Consider the following 9,619-nt stretch of genomic DNA (forward strand, 5'->3'; position numbering starts at 1 on the left):
CCGTAAACATATTTCATCCAGTTTTTCTCAGTCTTACCCCCACCCCAATGCCAGCCTCATTCTACAACAGTGGCACCATATAGCATTTGTCCCTTTGTGCATCTTGATTGCATGTTTGATCAACCTCTGACTGCAAAAGTTGGTAGAAATCTTCTATTTCCTCTTCTTTGGCTCTAGTTGTTGGTGCATATATTTGAATTACAGTGTTATTCAGTGGACTTCCTCGCATGCGTATGGATAGTATCCTGTCTCTCACCACATTGTATTTCAGGATGGGCCTAGAAATGCCTTTTTTATTATGAAACCAACCCCATTCTTCCTCACAGGCCTTCGTAAATGCTATGTACAATAGAGCACACTTAGACTATCACTTGGACTAGCAGACATGACAATTGAGACTGAGATCTTAGAAATAGAACTACAAAGGAAAAGAAACAGGTGTGAGCAGACACTAGTAATTGGAAAGTGGAATGCGAGAAGCATGAATGTAGGAAAATTGGACATTGTTAAGAAAGAAATGGAACGCATAAATATTGACATACTAGTAGCATCTTGATAGATGGAGATAAGATTGAAATAGCAAACAACTTCATCTACTTGGATTCACAGTTATCTTCCTGAATACCAGCAGTCAAAAAATCAGGAGAAATTGCACTAGAAAGTTTGCAATTAGGAACATCTCCTAATTGAGAATTAATAATGTCAGTTTGAGGACTAAGGTGAGTCTGATTCAGGATTTGGTCTTTCTGACCACTGGCTATGCATTTAGGAGCTTGACAACGAATAAGAATGGAAGCACTGAACATCACATAGACTGCCAAAAGAACAAACATGTCTGGAAGAGGGTTCAGCCAGAGCACATTTTGGAGACAGAGATGATGAGGCTGTGTCTCACATACTTTTGGCATGTTGCTAAGAGGGACTATGGAATGTTCACTGCTGTTCTCCAACAGCACCACTCAAAGGCATCAATTATTTTTCTGTCCTCCTCTTTTATTGTCCAGCTCTCAGATGCATAGCAACATTGCCGTAACATCTTTCAATATTGCAACTTGAGGTTTACATTTTTCTTTCAGTTCTCTTAGCTTGAGAAAACCAGAGAGAGTGCTTGCTTCCCTTTATATCCTCCAATTTCAGCTCTGTGCACATGACATTATAATACTTTGCTTTGTCTTCTCGAGCCGCCTTTGAAACTGTCTGTTCATCTCTTTTACTTCAGTATATATTCTCTTTGTTTAGGCTTCTTGACTCTTTAATGCAATGTAATGATCTTCTTCTTTTGTTTCCTTCATGAATATATTTCAACCTTTATTTTTGTTGTTGTTATTGTTGTTTACCTTTGAGTCAGAACTGACCCATAGCTGACCCTCCAGAAGGTTTTTCAAAGACAGTAAGGAGATAGAACATACCTTTCCTGTGGAGAAGCTGGTGGATTTGAATGTTATATCTTTGAAATTGCAGTGCAGCTTCTTACAACTAACCCACCAGAGTTTCTCAATGCATATTGTTGTTGTTATGTACTGTCAAGTCACCTGCGACTCTTAGTGACTCTTAGTACAACAGCTCTGAAACCTGCCTTATTCTCATCAAGTCTCACTGACTCTGACACACTTACCTCCATTACCCCAGTAATTGTATGAATTAATCTCATCAAGGGTCTTCCTATCATGTGCTACCCTTCTACTCTTCTGAGCATGATATCCCTCTCCAAAGGCTGGTCCCTCCTGGCCACATGTCCAAAGTATATGAGATAGACCTTCAAAATCCTAGCCTCCAAGGGGAAACTTGTTTTCTCCCTCTCAAAGAGAGAGTTATTTGTTTTCTTGGTGGTCTACGGTATGCCTATATTAGAAGTTACATTTAAATATGTGGCATTTCATGCTTTTATTTTTCCCTTTAATTTACTGTATGCAATTTTCTAAATTATCAGAATACTCCCCTTTTAAAACAGTAGGGCTTATATGAAGAAAGTGTAATATATAGAGATATATAGATAGATGCTTTTTACCTAGATGGGGTTCTTTTGTTGTTTTTTAGACAAACTTGAATTAAAAAGTTAGAAATTTGTTTGAAGCTAGATGACCCAGAAGAAAAATTGTATTATATAATCAGTGTCATTTTAAAAACTTTTATACGAATTCTAAATGAGGCAATCATGTGTTTCAATTACCATTGAGTCTCATTTAGAACTATCATTAAAGGTGATAATCTACCATTTAGAATGCACGACCCCAGAGTTACCTTCTAAATTTTCCTAAAATTGATACTTAGAACATCTTTTCATCCTGATAGCAATTATGGATAAAATATTTCTATTTCAAAACTGACAAACTGCATCCCTGAGATTGAAATAACCTGTAATTTTAGATGTTATCATTACCCAAGTTAGTGCCAAACATTGTGAGTCTAACAATTAAATTTATATGTGCAGAATTTTTCTCTTAAAATGCTGAATGCAAGAAGAGACATAAAATAAATCAATGTAATTCACAGAAGTTTACACCCCAGTTAAACTAAGTTTTAGCTTGAGTGAATATATAATTTCTCTTCTAGGTTGTCATTATTATATATTTCCCTTAGTTATGCTCCTATTTCTTTTTTATAAAATTTAAGAGAAACACTGACTACTATGGTAACCTAGTGATAAACTACACTGCATTCCAAAAGAACAGGATTTCGATCCACCAGCTGCTCTGAGGGAGAAGGATGGACAATCTTTCCCCATGCCCATTTCTGAAAATCTGATGGAGGTTCAGCTGTGGGTTGGTTCAAACTCAATGTTACACAATATGAAAAATAACATGTATAAAAAAGACAGCACAATAACAACAACAAAAAACACAACAACTGGAATGCAAATACTATATAGTGTGATTCACAGAAATAGAAGTTTTCCATGTATTTGTAAATTTTGCATTTGCTTTACATAATTAATGTTCAGGGTAATTTTGGGGCATAGTCAGAGAATTGAGGAACTAATTCAAAAGAGGAAGCTCTTTTGCAGTTTGAATTCATCAGAGACAATGGGTTGAAAGTTACTGTCTTTAAAAAATCCCACTTAGAGTCAGCTATGAGGTGGGTCCAGTTAGATGTCAATGAATTTGAGGTTTCTAGTATATTTAGTGTTTATAGTGCTTTAACTCACAATTCTAAAATCAGCTTTAAAAAAATAGTGCAAAATTCTTCAAACACATCTACTTAAGTAACTGCACTATTTTGACAAGTTAAACATTTTACTTAATTTAAATCACCATTTCATAATATGGGTTATTTCCTACTTTGAGGGAGAAGTCATATTTTATATGAATCAATATGTGTGCACAAAGCTATGAAAAAGAATATTAAGAAAAAGTTAAAATTAAATACAGGGTCAATCAACTTGCAAGGAACTCTGAGTAGGATATTACAACAAGAGTGACAGGAATGACTACCTTAGACCACCTGGTGGTAATATGCTGCACTTGGAAAAGTAAGAGCCTTAGGAAAGCAACTATCAAGAACTCATGTAAAAACAAAATTAATAAATAGAAAAGAATTGATGCCAAGCCTGAAAAAAAAAGTTTACAGATCAAGGCTGTCGATTGATTATACTTCCCTTTGACGGACATCAAGTTTTGTTTTGTTTGTTTTGGTTTGGTTTTCTTGATGAAATATGAGCAAGAAATTACTATGTCTACAGCTTATTGCAGGGAGTTTTGGTGGCTTAGGCAATCAGGGAACACTTAATTATGTTAATATGAAAGCTACACCTAGACCAAGAAGCAGTTTTCTGAACAAAGCATGCTTTAGTATCAAGAAAGATGTGGGTAAACACTATATTCTTTCTCCATATTTGTCCACTCTTTTCACTGAGCAAATAATTTGAGAAGTTTGACTTAAAGAAGCAGAATCAGAGAAAATTCACCACAACTTGTATTACACAGATGGTACAAACTTGCTTGCCGAAAGTAAAGAGGACGTGAAACATTTGTTACAGAAGAATGAAGGACTACAGTCTTCAGTATGGATAACATCTTCCTTTTGTAATCTATTCTGCTAAGATTAATAGCAACTATATATACTAAGTCTTAGGTTAACATAGTACTAAATGTTTAACCAGCTTATAAATCCATAATTTCTAACAAAAACAATTTCACCTGTGGCTCAGTTTCCCAATTCCTCTATGGTCTTTGGGTTCAGAGATTCTCTGGGAGGTCTCCTAGAGACTCAGAACTTTTAGGGGAATGACTCACGTGACAGTAGGTATGCAGACTGGTTTTGTAGAAACTGGTGAGCAATAGGCCAGGATATCATTTATTGTCAATTGTAGTGTAGTCAAATGGCAACTGTGGGTGATACAGACTTGATTCCTTGTCTTAGACGTGCATGCCTCAAGAGAAATTGCCTAGCAAAGAGGACCCATGAACTTATATAAGCCTATAGGAGTGTGGAGCGTTCATCAATCCTAATACTTTCTCCTTAATATAATTATTCCTCACAAAATAAAAAGTCAATTATTGGCTACAAAAGACATCTGAATGATAAACCTTAGAAACCGAGGCAACTTAATATCAAGATATAGGTATTTAACATCTATATACAGAATAAATTATCTGGGAGACTGAGCTCTATGAGGAGCGATGTAGCATCAGAATTGGAGGAAGACTCATCATCCTGAATTATGCAGATGACACAAGGTTGCTTACTGAAACTGAGGAGGACCTGAAATGCTTGCTGCAGAACATCAAGGATTGAAGCCTTCAATATGGATTGAAGCTCAATATCAAGAAAACAAAGATTGTCACCACTGGGCCATTCGGTAGCATCATGATAGTGAAGAGATTGAGATTGTCAACAGCTTCTATTTGCTTGGCTCTACAATGAACACTCTTGATACCAACATCCAGGAAATCAAAAGACAAATTGCATTGGAAAGTCTGCTATCAGGGACCTCTCTAGAGTACTGAAGAGCAATGATATTACATCTGGAGACTAAAGTGTGCTTGATACAAGCCATAGTCTTTATAATTACTTGATATGCATCAGAAAGCTGGACAATGACTAGGGATGATAGAAGGAGAATTGATGTCTTTGAGCTGAGGTGCTAGAGAAGAGTATTGAATATACCATAGACTGCTAAGAGAACAAACAGGTTCATCCTAGCTAGGGTGAAATCAGGCTGATCCTTGGAGGCAAAGATTCTGAAGCTGTCTTACATGTTTTGGGCATGTTGCAAGGAGGGGCCAGTCCTTGGAGAGGAGCATTATGTTTGGTAGGGTGGAGGGACAGCACAAGAAAAGAAGACTGTCGATGAGATGGATCGGTTTTTTGACTGAGAGGAATGGGAGTAGGTGTGTTGGAGATAAGATTGGCTCAGGATATTGCAGGCTTCAGAGCTGCTGTATGTACATTGGTTAGTTATGAATCACAATGACTGGACGGCACATAGCAACAACAACAACAACATATATCTGAGAGTTGGATGAGATGAAATAAGAATGAAAGAAAAAGATTCAAGGCCTGTGTCTCAGGGACTTCCAAAAAAAAAGGCAAACAAGTATGTTTTGGAGAAAGTACCATAGGGTGCTCTTTGTATGCAAGAATGATGACGTTTCTCACCTCATTTGGTCATGTTGTTAGGAAAAGCCAATCATGACAGTGTTTGGAAAGGTTGAATGTAAGCAAATGAGAGGAATACATTCAGAAAAGTGTATTTCCACAGTGACTATAACAATTGGCTCAAATGTATGTGAAATAGTGAAGATGCAGAGAATAGGGCAATATATTAAGAACTGTTGTTTATAGGGTTGACAAAGCCTACCTACAACAAAGTCTCCTTGGGAAACAGGATTTTCAACCTCCATCTCACATACTATTGGCACGTGGGATTTTTCTTGGAATAGCACATCATGCTGGGAAGGGTAGAGAGACAGCCCAGGAGGGGAAGACCCTGGATGAGAAGGATTGATATAGTAACTGGGAAAATGGGGTTAACTGTATCTAAGTCAGTGAGGCTGGCTCAGGACAAGACAGGCTTCAGAGCTGTTGTACATAGAATCTTTATGAGTCACGGGTGGTGCAATGGCACATAGTTTTAACAATAGTAGTGAGGAGTTGTACCACCAACACAAAGTCAAGAGGTTCAAATCCACTAGCTGCTCTGCAGAAGAAAGCTAAGCAATCTCCTTTCCTGCAATTCATTGCTTTGGAAATCTGCTAGCCGGTCAGCTATGAGTCATTTCCAACCCAACATTACATAACAACACCGCTACCACAACTGGTTACAGAATTTCTTCTTTAAACAACATTGAGAATTTGGAAAAACATTGAAAGACAATTAACAGGTTAATTTCACGTATCTTATTATGTATTCACTTAGACATTATTCTGAGATAGATATTTGGAGGGTGATACTGTTGCAATTGTTACCTGCCTTGCAGTCAAGTCAAATAAAACACATAGTTTTATTATAAAATCCTATAACAGATCTGAACCCTACCCTATCCTGTGCCATCCTCACACTTTCTGACACATTAGAGTCCATTGCAGCAGTTGTTGTGTCAATCCGCCTGGTTGAGGGTCTTTCTCTCCTTTGCTGACCCTCCACCTTTCTGAGCACCAGGTCCCTCTACAAGCACCAGGACTCTCCTAGAAACATTACCAAAGTATGTGAAATGAAGCCTCCTCATCTTTGCCTCCAAATGCACCCTTTTCAAGGCATATTTGTTCTTTTTTACCATTCACGGTGCGTTCAGTACTCTTTTCAAACACCACAGCTCGCATGCATCAATTCTTCTCTGTCATCCTTATTCCTCATCCAGCTTCCGGATGCACAGTAAGTTATCAGGAAGATCATTGCTTGAATCAAACACATCTAAGTCCTAAAACTTACATCAATGTATTGCCCATAGCATCTTTCAATATTGCCACTGGAGGTTTATATTTGTTTTTCAGTTCTCCCAGCTTGAGAAAGGTAGAACAAGTTCTTCCATTTTTATTATCTAATTCCAGCTCTATGCACATCCTATTATTGTACTTTACTTAGTCTTCTTGAGCTTCCCTTTGAAATATTCTGTTTAGATATTTTATTCAACATATTTTCCCTTTGTTTTGGCTGCTCAACACGTTAGTGCAATTTTTAGAGTCTCTTCTGAAAGCATTTTGTTGTGGTGTGTGTGGTTTTTTTCTCCTCTGTTATTCATGGAGTGAGGGGGCAAAGAATTATCTCTAAATATCCAATATACTTTTTACCTTGCATCTCACAGTGTTAATATTTGCATAATTACTAAAATATCTAAACCAGAAAACTGGCATTTTTATAGTTGTTGTTGTTGTTGTTTACCAATGAGGCAGACTCATAGCAGACCCTCTGGAGTGTTTTCAGAGGCAGTTATTTGCACAGGAGGATGATTGTCCATCCTTCCCCCACAGAGCAGCTGGTGGTGACATCGAACCACCATTTTTATACTTAAAAAGTGTTATTGAGAGCTCACCTTGTATATGTGTATTCAGTTGTGTAATTATGTATATTTCTACGCACTTTATAGGTACTTAAATACATGTCACTATAAGTCTTTTATGATATCCCTTTTGATAGTCAAATATTCCATTCCCAATTTCTAACCTATGCCAATAATTCTCTACAATTGCTGCAATTTCATGAACATTATGTAAATTGAATGATTCTATGCAAACCCTTTTGAGACTGTTGTAATCTTTTTCACTCTGCATACCTGCTTTCACAGTCATGCAAGTTGCTTATTTTATTAGCTCTTTTTATTGAAAACAAAGAAAAGATATGAAAAGTTTAAACAATTCTGAAAGAGTAATATAAAGCAGGAGAAGTTATTTTTTCAACCTTAAAAACTTATATAATCAAAATAACATTCTATTTTCAGAGAAATAGATTCACGAATTAAGGAGATAGAGAACCTACAGGAATGTCCGAAAAGGCCAAAGGACAATATTCTGAACTTTTTCTTTGGGAGTAGGGGGAGTCATCCTTTGCCTTTTGTTCATTTTGTAATTAAGTTAACAGTATTTTTCTTCTGGAGACCCTAGAGTATTCTGTAAACTTTTGTTATGAGACCTCTGTCTGAGATGGTATTGCCAAATTTTTTTGTGGTATTTGTCCCCCCTGCCCCCATGAAGTAGATTTTCTTTTAAGCCTGTTGGAAACAGACTTTTATGTGCACAGGGATTTATTCTTCAGAAAGTGCCATTCATCAATTTTATCCTCTCCTGGCTATATATTTCTGGTTGTATTTGTCAGCTTCTTTATACCTATCATAGGCTTGGCCTTATAAGCTTGGTCTCATTATGTCTCTTATGATCTTCATGGCTCAAGGCTTTACCCTAAACCACCTTCAGTTGATTTTTGTGTATAGTGAGAAGTGTGGATATTCTTCAGCTTTCTGCAGGTGGAAAAGTGGCACAGTTTTCTCAGCACTATTTGTTGAACAGGTTGTCGTTTCCCCATTGGATAGGTTTTGTTCCCTTGGAGAACATCATTTGACTGTAAATAGAAGTTTTCATTTCTGCATTCCCAATTATGTTCCATTGCTCTATGTACCTGTTATTGTACCAGTATCACGTTGTTTTTGTAATTACATCTGTATAATAGATTTTGAGATCAGGAAGTGCTATGCTTCCTACTTCATTCTTGTTTTTCAGAAGTGCTTTGCTTATTCTAAGTCTCTTACTTCTTCAAATAAAATTGCAAATTACCTGTTCTACTTCTTGAAAAAGTAATTTTGAATCTACATTGGGCTTGAGTTAAACATGTAGATTATTTTGTTAAGATTGTCATTTTCAATATATTATGTCTTCCTATCCATGTGCAGGGAACATTTTTCCTTCTTATTTAGGTCTTTTTTTTTTCTAGCAGAAGGTTTTTTGGTTGTTTTAAAGGTCTTTTGTGTATCTAGTTAGGTTTATTCTTAAGTATTTCAATTTGTAGTTAGATATTGTACATCGTATTGCTTTCTCATAATCCTTCTCAGTGTTTTCTTTGTTACTCTAGAGGAATCTCACTGAGTTTTGTATATTTATCTTGTATCTTGTTACTCTACTAAACTGATCTAACAATTTTGTTGTTGAGTCCTTGGAGTTTTCTGTGTACACTATCATATCATCTGCATACAGCAGTAGTTTGACCATTTCTTTACTCATTTGAATACCTCTTATTTTCTTTTCTTGCTGTATTGCCCTAACAAATAGTTCCAATACAATATTGAATAAAAATGGTGACTGTGGGTATTCTTGCCTAGTGCCTGTTCACGGGAGAATGTTTTTGGTGTTTCTCCACTGAGAATGATACTGGCTAGTGGTTTCTCATACTTACTTTTTACTATGTTGAGGAAATTCCCTTCTATTCTTATTTTGATGAGTTTTTTAATAAGTAAGGATGTTGGATATTATGAAAGGCCTTTCCCCTTCAGTTGCTAGTATCATATGGTTCTTATCATTTGCTTTGTTAGTGCGATGATTTATGCTGGGGTTTTGGTGGGGTTTTTTTTGTTTTTTATTTTCTTTTCTTCTGTAGAACCATCCTTTGATACCTATTATGAATCCTACTTGGTCATGATGATGATTATGATGAATATTTGTGTGTGTGTATATATGTATATGTGTATATATA

This window comes from Elephantulus edwardii, unplaced genomic scaffold (genome assembly GCF_000299155.1).
Source record: "Elephantulus edwardii isolate Elephantulus edwardi_28Jun2011 unplaced genomic scaffold, EleEdw1.0 scaffold00451, whole genome shotgun sequence".
NCBI classification, from domain to species: domain Eukaryota; kingdom Metazoa; phylum Chordata; class Mammalia; order Macroscelidea; family Macroscelididae; genus Elephantulus; species Elephantulus edwardii.